General features: G+C 36.3%; 1 long non-coding RNA gene across 1 annotated transcript in view; it reads left to right on the top strand.

Moving 5' to 3' along the window:
* Positions 1-630: 630 nt before the first annotated feature.
* LOC127529622 (uncharacterized) overlaps positions 631-16,644 on the top strand; it is a 32,314-nt gene continuing 16,300 nt past the window's right edge. Inside the window, exon 1 of the long non-coding RNA XR_007936248.1 lies at positions 631-763. This is a non-coding gene — a long non-coding RNA (uncharacterized LOC127529622). The remainder of the gene's footprint in view (positions 764-16,644) is intronic.

The raw sequence follows: 16,644 nt of genomic DNA, 5'->3' as shown, positions 1-16,644 counted from the left end.
ATATATATCAAAATATATCGCGTCATCACGCCTCCCACGTAAGCACGTGAACTGACCCGCTGCCGTTTGCAATGCTATATTCGCGAAATACAAGTTTAATGAGAAGACACGAGGTATAAATGACAGTTTGAATCACTTTGTAACAGAGTTAAAATTGCTGTAGCGAGAAACTTTTAACTGCCGGGCACGGTGTAAACCGTAAGTTTAAATGAACTTTATACAAACGCTCCCGCTGCCGTTTGCAATGCCATATTCGCGAGATACAAGTTTAATGAGAAGACATGAGGTATAAATGACAGTTTGGATCACTTTGTAACAGAGTTAAAATTGCTGTAGCGAGAAACTTTTAACTGCCGGGTCTTAGCTAACATTAAATAAACCCATGGACATCACAACATCACACAAGAGAGCGGCTCACATGAAGTGACTGAACGCAGCAGGAGTGATCACTTCGATGAATCAAACCTGTTCAAAAAACACATTACACAATTGATAAGGTACGAAAACATTATGAAACCGATTGTGGATTTGCATACAGCCACTGAAACTTTGTGACGGCACGAGACTTCAGGTCACGTGTCTGCAAAAGAACCTCATTGAGGCAACTATTTTTACTGGCGGTGGCTCAGGGGAGAGAGTTTTTATTCCTCGCATCCCCGTTATACCCTCTGATCTCCCATTTCAATTCAAACGCCTCCAATTTCCACTAAGGCTCTGCTTCGCAATGACAATTAATAAGTCTCAGGGACAGACCCTACAAAAGGTTGCCATTGATTTGAGGCAGGACTGCTTTTCACATGGCCAACTGTACGTTGCATGCTCAAGAGTAAGCTCAGCACACAGCTTGGTCATATTACAACCGGAGGGGCGAACTGACAACATGGTACACAGAGAGATCCTTAACAAATAATTATTGATTCATTTTCCCTCAGTTTAAAAAGGTTTACTTTTCTTCTTAATAAAAATTCTAAAGCAGTACTTCATCTCTGTGAAGCGCGGGTATTTTGATATATATGTCACCGGCAATGTATGAAATGCAGGCAGGCGTGTTTAGGCAAAGTATGAAATATCCAAATTATTTTTATATTATATATATTTTCCCTAGGCATTGTATGTAATACATAGGCATTATATAGAATGGCAAATGCTATTTAGGCAAAGTATTGTCTTTTGGCAGTGCATAGAATGCCTAGAAAATATTAATCGTTTCACATTCTGACATCTAATTTTCAGCATTCTATACATTGCCTAGGCATTCTATAGAATGCCTTCATTTCATACATTGCCGGTAACATATATATATATATATATATATATATATATATATATATATGCCAATGTATGTATGTATATATATATATATATGTCTAGATATATGTAGATATGTATATATATGTGTATATATATGTAGATATGTAAATATATATATATATATATGTGTATGTATGTATGTATGTGTGTATATATATATGTATGTGTATGTATGTGTATATGTATATATGTATATGTGTGTGTATGTATGTGTGTATATGTATGTGTATATATATATGTTGATTTGTGTATATATATATGTATATATATATGTTTATGTGTGTGTATATTATATATATATATATGACAACAACACTTATAACAATGACAACACAATTACATATATATATATATATATGTGTGAATGTATGTATGTATGTATGTATGTCTAGATATATATATATATATATAGATATGTATATATATGTAGATGTGTATATATATGTAGATATGTGTATATATGTAGATGTATATATATATGTAGATATGTGTATATATGTAGATATGTAAATATATATGTATATATATGTGTCTGTGTGTATATATATATATATATATATATATATATTTATATATATGTGTGTGTATGTATGTATGCATGTATGTATATATATGTGGATGTGTATATGTATATACAGTAATCCCTCGCTACTTCGCGGTTCACTTTTCGCAGATTCACGACTTCGCGGGTTTTTAAATACAAGTGATTGCCCGCCTATCGCGGAAGTTATGTTCCAGACCCATCAGCAACAGGAGAAAATACGCGATATAGAAAGACCATATAAATAAACATTTTTATAGTTTAAGCCTTAAAATACCCATCCCACATGCTTTAAACACATGTAAACTTATAAAACACACTTTGTTAACACATATGATATGTGGATGTCGGGCTAAGGATATGAGTAACATCTCACTATTATAAAACATTTTAACTTCACGCAAGACAAGACAGTGAGACAGGAAAATTGGTGATGTACAGGCTTAAAATTATTGACACGCAGAGCGACAAGCAGCACAAAGCCAGCACAAAGTCCACTTCTCCTTAGCGTTCATTCAGCTCCCCACCCCCTTGACAATGCGAAGTGGCAGGAGCGTACTGCGCTTCCGGGGAGGGGGGGTTTGAGCGAAGGTGCATTCAGCTCTCACACACCCACACACACACACACACACTTCTCCTTCCGAACGCGCAGAGTGACAAGCAGGCATTTTGGCAGAAGCAGCACAAAGTCCATTTCTGCTCAGAGTGAGCTCAGCTGCCCCCCTTCACAAAGCGAGTGCAGACACATTGACGTCTGATCGCTGCGTGCAGTGTGCAGTGTTGGTCTGAGGTGTTTAAGAATGTAGAAAGTGTTTAAGAGCATATGAAGTGTTTATACGAGCGTGGGAAAGGTTAACAAGAGAGTGAGAAAGGTTTATAAGAGTGTAGGAAGGGTTTATAAAGCCTTAAAATATGTATAAATAATCAAATAAATATAGGTCGCTACTTCGCGGATTTTCACCTATCGCGGGGGGCTCTGGAACGTAACCCCCGCGATAGGTGAGGGATTACTGTATATGTATATATGTATATATATGTATATGTAGATATGTGTATATGTAGATATATATTGTGATGGACGACAGGCTATGGACTCTGGTCGCCACCCCCAGGCCGCTAGGAGGAGCCCTCCGGACAGCAGGATGGTGCCCCGACATCCAGCAGGGCCACATGGACTTTGTAGTTTATACACATAGCCCTGCTGGATACCTTGGGGGCCACCGGGAGTCGCTGTAGGGGGGCTAGTGGACTCTTGCGTGCCCTATAACCTGGGAGTGCATCACAGTCACGTGACTGAAGAAAACAACGTGCTCCCGGGATGAAGAAGAGGACTGTTTGCCCTGACCCGGAAGGAAACGGACTTGTGGGTTGTGCCAGGAACCATTTCCGGGTTAGGGGCTATAAAAGGATTGTAGGAAGCCCAGTACACTGAGCTGAGCTGGGAGGTAGGGTGGCGACGTTTCTGGGCGAGGAGGATTGATTTATTGAAGAGAGAATAGTGATTTATGAGTGTGGAGTGGAGGGTGCTTTGTGCACTGTACAGAAGACAAATAAAGAAGTTAGCGTTGGGAACCCGCGTACCAAATTTCTTGAAGATCGGCCCATAAGTAACAAAGACCATTGGAAAGTTCAATATGGTGACAGTGGCGTCATACCACTGAAATAAGTACATACATCGGTTTTGTGAAGCCGCCTACCAAATTTCGTGAAGATGGCACCATAAATAAGAAAGTTTAACATGGCGAACGTTGTCAACCGTTATGACCATTACACGTAGAATTTTGAAATGAAACCTGCTTAACTTTTGCAAGTAACCTGTAAGGAATGAGCCTGCCAAATTTCAGCCTTCTACCTACACGGGAAGTTGGAGAATTAGTGATGAGTGAGTCTGTGAGGGCTTTGCCTTTTATTAGTATAGATAATAACTTGATTTTGTAGCTTTTTATTTCCATGTTGTCTTGATTCTGAAACAAGAAACATAAGGCATAAGCCACAAATACAAAAAAACTATAATTCACATATTTTAGTGCTGTTATGATACTGGAAGGATTTGTTCCTTGGCTTATGCTTATTTCCCATTTTATTATAGTCTGAGGTGTACAGAGTGATGAGAAAAGGAGATAGGATTGTTGCTTGTGATTCTCCAGTGTTGTATCAGAAACATCGCCCTTAAGTACCACAGACGGCATTCTGCCTGACAGAAAGTCCATTATCCAGGACACCATAGACTCATCCACATGCATATCTCTGAGTTTACCCCTTAACAGGCATAACTGGCTGGTATTCAAGGCACTGAAGAAATAAAAAAAACATAATCATCACAATGCTGCCAGCTTTGTCCAGGTGAGAATAAGCCTTGCAGAGCTGATAGATTATTGAATCCTCCACTCTATTCTTTGTCCAATAGGAAAACTGCAGTGGGTCCAGATGGTCTACCACAAGAGAACTCATTTAGTCCAGGTCCAGTCTTTCAAAGGTCTTCATGATGTAAGACATAAGTGCCACTGGTCTGTAGTCATTGGGTGAAGAGACGCCTGCCTTCTTTAGAACAGGAACAATGCAGGATGTTTTACACGGCAGTGGCACTTTCCAAAGTCTTAGGGACAGACTGAATAGGTGACAGTGGACACCACAAAGTTGGTCAGCACAGACCTTAAGAACTCCAGGACTGATTCCATCTGGTCCTGCTGCTTTTCCTGTGTGTAGCTTCCTCAGTTTTCTCCATACTTGGTCAGTTATGAACAGTCCACACTAATGGTCAGAGGTGAACTTGTCATTGGCCATTACAGTTGATGTGGTAGTAGTTATTGATGTAGTATGGATGGTGTGTGGAGATTGGTAATTGTAAGAAGGTGACAATTGGAGGGAAAATCTATTAAAAAAATTGGTTCAGAGTGTTAACTTTGTCCACACCCCCTTCTACTACCTGAGCCCCAGATTGCTCGAGTGCAGTAATTACAGTATACTCAGTCCATTCCAGACATCCTTCATGTTATTCTGAGTGAGTTTATTTTCTGTTTTAGCTTTGTAAGCTTCCTTTCCTTCACTCAGCTTTTTCTTTAGCATACACTGTATATCCTTCAGATCCTCTTTGACACCAGATTTGAATGCAGTCTTTTTCTCATTCTGGAGATCTTTTAGCTCCTTAGTAATCCAGGGCTTCTTGTTTGGAAAGCAGTCTCTTTTAAGTTCTCTTTTGCAAACTGTAATCTGACCATCCTATTTTTCTTGCAGTGTAGCTTTTGTGTTTCTGTTCATGAAGTCTTCTGTGGATAGTACTCTCTGACACATCCACATTTTCCTGCTGAAGACAGTTTCTAATGTGTTGGGGAGGTATTTGGGGCTTTTTCTTTACCATAGTGAGGATTCTTCTGTCATCAGCAGTGGAGGTCTTCCATAGCCTACCATTCCTTTGTAATTACTGACCTCATCAGTGCATTCTTTCTTCTAAATGAGATTGCAGACAGTTGATTTAGGTAATCCTAAGATTTTGATAATGTCTCTAATGGTTTTATTCTTTTTATCAGTCTCATAATGGCTTCTTTGGCTTTCATTGCCACAGCTGTTGTCCTCCTGTTGAACAATGGCAACTACAGACTCCTAATGGTAGAAGCAAGCCTTGGTATCTTATGTCTGCACTAATGAAGCAATGAAACACACCTGAGTAATCACAAACACCTTAGATGCCAATTGTCCTGTACATTATGGTGCCCTGAAATGGAAGGAGGGGGGTCTGGTCCATGTATAAAAAAGTGTTGTCATTTCTACATGATGTGACTGAAATGTATGCAAATACAATTAAATTAAAGTCTGCAATCTGCACTTTAATCATGTCTGAATTGTTTGATTTGAAATTTTAGCAGAGGAGTAAATCAAGGAAAAATGTGTCTTTGTCCCAAACATTATGGAGGACACTGTAATATATTATGGGATAAGATATTTGAATATATGATAGAAAATTGGACAAAGATAATTAAGTTGGAAGTTGTTGTGAACATTTTACTGAGGGGGGCTTATCTATACATATTAATAAAAGGCAAAGCCCTCACTGACTCACTGACTGACTGACTGACTCACTGACTGACTGACTGACTGACTGACTCATCACTAATTCTCGAACTTCCCGTGTAGGTGGAAGGCTGAAATTTGGCAGGCTCATTCCTTACAGCTTACTTACAAAAGTTAGGCAGGTTTCATTTCGAAATTCTACGCGTAATGGTCATAACTGGAACATGTTTTTTGTCCATATACTCTAATGGAGGAGGCGGAGTCATGTATCGCGTCATCACGCCTCCTATGTAATCACGTGAACTAAAAACAAGGAAGAGATTTACAGCACGAGTCAAACGTGGGAACGAAGGTAAATGACGTTAATTTTTGAGTGTCTTTTAATACTGTGTAAGCATACATATTAACACATGTGCAATTAAACGTGTGCATTTACGGGGTGATTTCTCAGGCTTAAAAGCTCGCCTTTTATCAAACGCGGGAACAAAGGTAAATGACGTTGTTCACTGTCTTTTAATACTGTGTAACCATACATATTAACACGTGCAATTAAACGTCTGCATGTACGGGGTGATTTATCAGGCTTAAAAGCTCGCCTTTTACTAAAAAGGTAAATGCAAAACTATTTTCAATCATTCTATGATCTGCTTCTCACAACTGAAGGCACTGTGGCTGATGGTAAATGACGTTAATTTTTGAGTGTCTTTTAATACTGTGTAAGCATACATATTAACACGTGCAATTAAACGTCTGCATTTACGGGGTGATTTATCAGGCTTAAAAGCTCGCCTTTTACAAAAAAGGTAAATGCAAAACTATTTTCAATCATTCTATGATCTGCTTCTCACAACTGAAGATAGATAGATAGATAGATAGATAGATAGATAGATACTTTATTAATCCCAATGGGAAATTCACCGTGGCTGATGTTACGTCACTTGCTGTCCAACCATAAGCGTTACCTGGTAGGTAACCGGCCACTCACTTCACTCCCTTACGGGAATCGAACCTCTGAGGTTTTCTTTTGTTCTTAATTAAAATTTAAAAGCAATACTTCACCGCTGCTAAGCCCCTCTAGCGCTGACGTCCGAGGTTCGATTACCGTAAGCAAGTGCAGTGAGTGTGTAATTACATTCACGGCATTCGTAGTCTGATTCACAATCTGATTGTATGGGTGGTTACCTACCAGGTAACGCTTATAGTTGGCCACCAAGTCAGGTCGAAGTGATCACTCGAGTAAAGGCAGCTTCACAAAAAAACAGATCCTTAACAAACTGTTATTAGTATATTTTCCCTCAATTTAAAAAGGTTTTATTTTCTTCTTAATAAAAATTTAAAAGCGGTACTTCGCCGGTGCGAAGCGCGTGGATTTGACCGACTGACACATACAGACATATTCATGAGTGCAGGTACTTCGGAAAGAAAGCACCGCGTAAACCTAAAGTTTAAATTAAGTTCATAGACCTACAAAAGGTTGCGCGTAAACCTAAAGTTTAAAATTAAGTTCATAGACCTACAAAAGGTTGTCATTCATTTGAGGCAAGATTGCTTTTTCTTCTGTACAACTATACGTTGCATTCTCAAGAGTGTGCTTGCACGGCTTCGGATATAGATATATATATATATATATGTATGTATGTCTATATATAAATATGTAAGCTTATAAGTACTGCCTTACTTCTCTTTAAGAAAGGAAGATGTAATGATACTTGATTTAAACGATTCCATGTCTTCCTGGGTTTGCTTAGCTTATTGTCAATATCTTTACACGTTTTTTTTAAGACTTGTTGACTGAAACAGGCTTTCACGAAAAAAAGTTAGGGCTTTGCTACAGGATACACCCTCCACAAGTTAAGCAAGTAAAAATAAAATATATATTCTGTTTTATTTAAACCTTTTAAGTTCGTATGCATAGCCCCATTTGGCTGTTTAATTTTTTTTTCTTTCTTCAGTAATATTTAATCTCCTTAAAGAAAAAGAACATATCCATTTTACTTTTTTTGTATCTCTTTAGTAATATTTTCGTGTAAAAGGATAACCAGTATTTAAACCTTAATGTTACTTTATACATTTATTTTACACATGTTGAAAAATTAATAAGAAAGCTACATATTTTGGCAGCTGCTGCTTTAATTTTCAATGAAATGAAAAAAGCTCTCCAAGAGAAAACGTCAATGAAGAAGAAACAGTTTTGCACTATCTAAAAATGAGAAACCCTCATTTATAAAAGTTTGCTGCAGATGACTTAACTGAAAATAAATGATAGTTCCTATGTGTATAATAAATATTTATCTATTTTACTTATGCCTTTATTCCAGCAACTTACAACATCTGAGGTACAATTTGTTACATTACTTTTGTTTTTTGCAGCACAGGCAGGTGAAGTGACTTCCTCAGGGTCACACAGTGTGTCAGTACCAGGATTTGAACTGACAAGCTCCGGGGTTTACTGAAATATTACTGAAGAAAGAAAAAAAATGAAAACGGGCACTTAGGGCTATGCATACAGATGTCCATCCGTCCATTATCCAACCCGCTATATCCTAAATACAGGAGCCAATAAGTAGATATGTATATATACAGTATATACTATATACTATATATATATATATATATATGAATGTATGTATGTATATATGTATGTCTATATTTATATATATATATGTAGATATGTAAATTTGTATATGTATATATATATATATATATGTATATGTGGATGTGTATATGTATATATACGTATGTATATGTAGTTATGTGTATATGTAGATATGTATATATATGTATATATGTTTATGTATATATATAGTTACATAACCTCTTTAACACACTACTTGTCCGCTGCAAAGCGCGGGTATTTTGCTATATGTAGATATCTGTATATGTAGATATGTTATATATATGTATATATGTATATGTAGTATATATATATGTTTACATAACCTCTTTAACACACTACTTCTCCGCTGCGAAGCGCGGGTATTTTTGCTATATATATAAATATATATATATATTATATATATAGTATATATATATATTATATATATATATATATACATATATATGACAGCAACACTCATAACAATGACAACACAATTACATATATATAGATGTACATATGTATATACAGTATATATGTGTCAATCTATCTATGTATGTATGTCTATATATATATATATATATAATATATATATATATATATATATATATATATATATGTACATATGTATATATGTGTATATATATCTAGATGTGTATATGTGTAGATATGTAAATATTTATATATATATATGTGTCTGTGTGTATATATATATATATATATATATATATATATATATATATTATATATTATGTTATATATATATATGTATATATATATATATGTATATGTGTATATATATATATATGTGTGTGTGTATGTATATGTGTGTGTTTATGTATGTGTGTATATATATGTTGATATGTGTATATATATATATATATATATATACATATATGTATATATATGTGGATGTGTATATGTATATATATGTAGATATGTGTATATGTAGATATGTATATATATGTACATATACTGTATGTTTATGAGTGTGTGTGTATATTATATATATAAAAGACAGCAACACTCATAACAATGAAAACACAATTACATTGACAATCATGTTACGTTATTTTTAAAATGTTTCTTTTTTTTTCATAACCTCTTTAACACACTACTTCTCCGCTGCGAAGCGCAGGTGTTTTGCTAGTATTATATATATATAAGACAGCAACACTCATGACAATAACAACACAATTACATTGACAATCATGTTACGTTATTTTTAAAATGTTTCCTTTTCTTTTTCATAACCTCTTTAACACACTACTTCTCCGCTGCGAAGCGCGAGTATTTTGCTAGTTACTTATATTGCACACTGATTGTTGGTCACCCCTAATGCAGAGATAGCACTGAAAGTGAGATGAAAACCAGAGCCTATGACATGAGTGAAATTAAACTTTATGCTACATTTCTTAGTGCTGACCTTATTGGTATTTTATCTGTTACAAAATATATTTAATGAATAGTTAATTACACTAACTGTGCAACACATCAAAAGCAGAAGCAAGCCAATATTAAACTGAAAAGTACAAGAAAGAAGGAATGCAAAAAGAAAAAAACTATTAATTCTAATGCCTGGTGCCTCATTATCTCTTTGACACACTCCATTCTTGACAGCTGTAAAGGCTGTATCATTGCAGTCAACATTTAAAACCATGGAAATGCTATCTCAGTAAATTGGCAAATTTGCAAAAAATAAATAAATTAAAATCCTTCAGTTCCAACATTTATTATATGGGTGGGTCTCTGTTCTTTGTAGATATGGGAAAAAACTTGTGAGAAGCAGAATGGTGTCATGTTCAGACTGGCACAGGTCAGCTGGGGTGAAAACAATCATGAGGTAAAAAATGTACTGCTAAGTTGGTTGCTTTTAATAACAACTGAGGGGCATGAAATAAAAAGTGCATGTGATGTTACAATGCTTAAGAGGCCCTTGATATTAACATGGGGTTGAGGGGAAAAATATCAGTCTTACATCAGACAACCCAACACTTGGTTTGTGCACTTACCTCCACAGAAGTACAGTAATCACCATTAGTCTGTAAAATATTTCAGCAAAACAATGCATATAGAAATGTGCAAGAAGGCACACAAGTAAGTTGCAAAAAGGTACCAGATATTTCTGTCAAATAGAAAAGAAAAATGATGGAATCTGGTGCTTCAAATTTATTTGAGCAATGATTATCTTACTGTATCCTCTGCCCTCTTTAAATGGGTAAAATCCTTCACATCTTCTACAACTCTGTGATGGCCTGTGGCATTTCCTACGGTGTAGTGTGGTGGTCTGCTAACATCACTTCAAAAGAGGCAAAATGAACCAAAAAGCTAATTTAAAGGGCAGGCTCAGTTATGGGATGCACTCTGGGCCCCCTGGAGGCAGTAGAGGATCAAAGAATGAAAACAAAACTGAGTGGCATTATGAACAATGCTACACATCCTCTCTGTGACACACTAACACTTTAGCCAGTGAATCATTCAGCAGAAGTATGTCTTGGAAAGCTATGGGGGCTCCTTTATGCCAACAGCAATATGTATGCGTAAGGCCTCACTGGGACTGTGACAGCTAAGTCTGAACTTTTCTTCCTTTTCAAAATTTTCTTCCTTTTTAGTTATTTTGCAATGTGTTCAGTCGATTGTGTGTGTGTGTGTGCGTGTGCGTGTATGTGTGTGTGTTTTATTTATTTATCTATCTATGTATTTATTTCCTTAAAGAGCTTCTGTAAAAAGCCAAATTTCCCCCTGGGGACAAATAAAGTTCTGTCTCTTTTAGAAAATGCATCTTGTATAGATATTTATAATATAATTCAAGATAGTTTTAAATTGTTTCAAAATACAAACTGTCATTGCTATCTTTTTTAGTGATTATTTAAAGATTTCTTTATATATATATATATATATATATATATATATATATATATATATATATATATATATATATATATATATATATATATATATATATAAGGGCGGCACGGTGGCGCAGTGGTAGCGCTGCTGCCTTGCAGTTAGGAGACCCGGGTCCCTGCGTGGAGTTTGCATGTTCTCCCCGTGTCTGCGTGGGGTTTCCTCCGGGCGCTCCGGTTTCCTCCCACAGTCCAAAGACATGCAGGTTAGGTGGATTGGTGATTCTAAATTGGCCCTAGTGTGTGCTTGGTGTGTGGGTGTGTTTGTGTGTGTCCTGTGGTGGGTTGGCACCCTGACCGGGATTGGTTCCCTGCCTTGTGCCCTGTGTTGGCTGGGATTGGCTCCAGCAGACCCCCGTGACCCTGTGTTTGGATTCAGCGGGTTGGAAAATGGATGGATGGATATATATATATATATATATATATATATATATATATATATATATATATATATATATATATATATATATTCTTTCTAATATCTTAGAAGTGTTTTTAAGGACACAACATTTAATAGCTTTCTCCTTAGCTATTCATATTTGTTTTTAGCTTTTTAATGAACAATGGTGTGTCAACACTGTGTTTGTTGATTGTTTTTGTAGGAATACAGCTTCCTTGACAAAATGTTCCTGTGTTCATATACTCATCTAATCCAATACATACTGTAGGTTCTCCACAATCTCATAAGTCAACACATGCACTTTTGATTTCTTGTCAATAAGAGGAGACAAAAACTATGATGGTGTGGGCAGATTTGCCCCAAAATGCCTGTGGAATGACACAGTAGACATCTGTGAAAGTGATGTAGCAGTGGTCTTTAAATAGTACAACATATCATCAGCTGCTTATTTTTGGGATGCTGTGATACTAAGGTGGAATTATTAAAGTCACCCAGTATAATAACTGTGGAATCTGGGTGTTCATTCTCAGCAGCTAAAACATGATCAGCTAAAGTCTGCATTGTAATATTAACATTTGATAAAAGGATAACATAAACATAAATCAAAACACCAAACTCTCTCGGAAGATAAGATGGCTTACAATTAATTCTCCAAAATTCAAGAACAGATAAGCAGTTTCTTCCCAACACTTTGATATCAGTGTAACAGGAATTGTTGCAGAGACCATAACTTCAATCAGCTATATATATATCCTAGAAGTCTGGATTTTCATTCAGCCAAGTATTGGTAAATAAAACACTGAAGTGAAAGAGTAATAAGTCTAAGAGCTTACAAGTTCAAGAAGCTCATCCATTTTATTGCACAGTAATTGGACGTTTGAAAGGCAGAGGTGGGCGATAGACACGTTTCTTTAAATAGAGAAGAGTCTTGACTTTGCGACCCCACTTTCTTCTACTAGTGCTGGTTGTGCTCCGGCTGTGCATTAAGCTTTCCAGTCACATTGGAGTGACACCTGTGTGCATCACTTACCTAGTGTCCTGCGGGGTTGAGACTAATAGCTCTATTATTGATATCAGAAAACCCTATGAAAAAACATTTGGTATTGAATTTCTTATTTGCAGCAGAACACCACAGGTACACATTAAACAATTATTTACATTTGCAAATAAAATTAACTAAACTAACTAAGATAGTAACACAGTGATGTGCTTCATCAGTATTTGTAAAATTGTTTTGAAACTGTAATTATTTTTAAAAGATACATGTATGATTACTGTCATGCTGCCACACTGGCTAAATACTCTGTGGAATCGGTGGTCTGGTTCAAATCCCATTCCTAGTTGCTGTCTTTGTGGAACATTACATTATGCTTGTGTCTGCTTGGTTCTTTCTCCATGTAGTCCAGCATTCCTCAAATATTCCCAAATATATGTGCTTTAATTTAATTTGCTATTCCAAATTTATAAGGTCTAAGAGGGTCTGTGTGTGCATGTTAGTGGCAGACACGGCACTATTGTTGGACCCAATTAAGCTGAGGGCCACCCTATTTTGCAGCTTAGCTTTTTTTGTTTTGTTTTACAAATGGGAATGAACCTTTAATTTAAACAGTCCTCACACTGTCCATCTCCTATGGGTAAAATATTGTAATTCTTACCACCAAGACAGGAGAGACTAACACACATTCACACATGGATAAACCACACATAAACAGCATGTTGTGTCCACAAACAACCTGGCATATTTATTATTTTACACAGTAGATAAATTACTAAACCCTAAAAAAGCTAAGGAAACTACTCTGCAATTACAGGCAAAGTGACACCATTGAGGAAATAACACCAAAAAAAAAACCAAAACAAATACCTATCATAAGCACCTGGAAAATGCACATCTCATCTTCCACTGTCCTCTTTCCATATTTACCGGAAATAATCACAGGTCATATTATGTCATGCACCTGCTTAGCTATAATCAATTCATCATTAACCTTTGATCTACACTCAAATCCTCACAACTCCAGATTCCTGCCTTTTCGGCAGCTCCACTGCATATTGTTCTTCAGTTTTGGCATCCTTCTTTGTCAACAGAAATAATTTCAATCTTACAGTTCCACAATTTCACACTTAGTTAATTCTTTTGGATGACAGGCCCTCCAAACATTGGTTATTTTCTTCTTGACGAGATGTGTGCTGGAAATTCAGTCCTGCCATCTACACTCTCTCCTTATGCAGCAGTTTGAATACTATTATATTATATCAAAGTTCTCTTTTAGCATTGCCACACCACCTACAAGCGTTTCAAGAAATAAAGGTTAATTATCAGACTTAAATCTATATATCCTGTTTTCACCATCTTTACTCCTAATGAAACTTTGAAAGTTTAGATGAATGAAGGCTTTGCCCATTTATTTCTCAAGGAGGTTTTTGTCTTCCCTTGCCTTAGAACACCTATGTTATTGTGATAGAAGGTTCTGTCTTGTCAAGCTCATTTTCTGCCACTGTTCTCACAGCAGGTTGTGCCTGACTGGACTATAATGAGTTATATGTGAAATTACATTTTTTCATATTATTAAAGGAATACTTCACACAAAAATTATATTTTTTATATGTTACTTGCCCATGTGTTTTGTATTAATGACCAAGAAAGATTTTTAATCTCATGTTTTCATGGAGATTGAAGATAAAAAAAATTTGATATAATACAAGCCAATCGTAACCAGAGCAGTACCACAGCAAATGATATGAAAAATGTTCACAGGAAAAATAGCTAATGTTGTTGATGTTGCAAAATCCACATTCCAGTTTTTCAGTCATTTACTCACAACATGCAAAACACAAGCAACGGACAGGACCCCTGACCAATGAAGGATGAAGAGGCAAATGTTCAAAAAATCAATCCCATGTGAATTGGCATCTCTTGTTTAAGATGTGTTTTGCGTGTTGTAAGCAAATGTCTAAATAACTGACAAGCAAATTACAATATGCAACATGGGTAGTTTGGGCGATTTTTTTTCCCCTCTATGGATGTTTTTCATATCATTTTCTGCTGGCTGGTCACATTTGTCTGGTATGATATCATAAACTTTTTTTTTGCCTTTGCTTTACATGAAAACATGAAATTAAAGTTTATTCTCAGTAATCACTGCAAAACACATGGGGTCGATAAAATATACAAAATATAGGTTGTCAGCAAATTACACTAAATTTCATCTGCCGATGATGAAACACATTGCACGTATACTGTATAGCCTCAGGAGTTAGAAAGGTTGCTTGCGAACCCTAAACACAAACTCACAGAGTAGAACCACAATGAACTTGTCAAAAATGCCAGTGAAGAGGAAGAGAAAGAGTAAAAAGAGGAAGTCCAAGCAAAGCAATGAACTCTAAAAACTTTTGGAGGTCTGTTCCAAGTCTTTCAGACTCTGCTAGTTTAAATAAATGAGCATCACAACTTTCTACCAAAATAATAACACCATGCAGCTATATCATGTGATATTCATAGGAGATGAAGGAAAAAAGATACTGCTTCTTATCACAGTGTTTCTACAAAAACGTTTTGAAGCTCCAACAATACTGAGTGAATCAGTCACAAAATAACATGAATACCTTAACCCCTTTTCAAAAATGTAACTTAATCCTGAATAATGTCACGAGACAGAAAGTCCCTACAGCATTGTGTGTAAAGCAAGAATCAACACACAACCAGTCCGCTGGAGGGCATACTCACTCACACAGACATATTTGGAACTTCCAACTCACCTAACATTCATTTCTTTTTAATAGGGATGGAACTGAAGTACAAAGAGAAAATAGTTTATAGAAATAATTTTTGGTTATTTGGCAGTCCTTTACTCAATATTTCGTTGTGATATCAAATAGTTTTGTACCTTTCATGTACAAAGTTACATAGCCATCCAACAACTGATTAACCTACTGATTAAACCTAATTAAACCTAAATGTGTGCATTACACAGGAGAATTTCAGGGGGGAACAGATGCTGGGCAGAAGAAGCCTGAGAGGCCATAGCAGTAGACACCTCAAAAGGTGCCAGGGATGGTGAGGATTGCATTGGATAAAGAATCCAATGCATAGCCCACCGTAGAGCTTTCCGATCAGCTGCTGTACAGCTATGATTCCACACTCAGATACAGTGGGTTAAAATACTCTGAGTGGTGCACTGAGAGTAACAACACTAAAGCAGCTGTGGTATTTGGAATATCTTGGCCATTCCGTGCACCATTATATGGTTACAGGTTGATTACAATCAGATGCCTTAAATTTTTAAATGATTTGCGGTTAATTTCAGTGTATTTGATTAAGCCACATAAAGGATGTGAATCTAAAAAAAATGAGAAACCACACAGGAAGAGTAGCACTGTTTTGATGCTGGGTGCCACCAGTTTGCAAAAAGAGTGGAAACTTGTGTATGCTCAGGGTAAGGCGTGGCATGAGAATGTGCGTGGCTTTACGACAAGTTTAGTTTTTGTACATCTGGAAGTCAGCATGGAAACGGGTGTACACAACATTTTTTGCATATGCACTGTTTATACATGAGGCCCCAGGTCTTGAAAAGTGAGGTGATGGTGACACAAGAGCAGACTAACTGAAAGTAAAGTTTTATTGCATAATAATTCTTTACTCCCAAGTTGCAGAAGGGGATAGGTGAGTTAACAAGGTCAAGATTGATCAACAGATACATAAATATATAATTGCCTGCAGTCTTCTGTAATGCAAGTTCCCTGTTATAGTTCTCACTATAAGAATTTGAACAGTTTACGAATTGGGCAGGACACTGATTAAAACTGCTGCTTCACAGCACCTAAACTTTGTGTTTTAACTTCTGCTAGGTGGGGCCTGTCTGTGTGGAGTTTGAAAGTCTTT

Source organism: Erpetoichthys calabaricus, chromosome 11 (assembly GCF_900747795.2).
Source record: "Erpetoichthys calabaricus chromosome 11, fErpCal1.3, whole genome shotgun sequence".
NCBI lineage: Eukaryota > Metazoa > Chordata > Cladistia > Polypteriformes > Polypteridae > Erpetoichthys > Erpetoichthys calabaricus.
The sequence above is the reverse complement of the archived record's forward strand: the minus strand, read 5'-3'. Positions and strand labels throughout refer to the sequence as shown.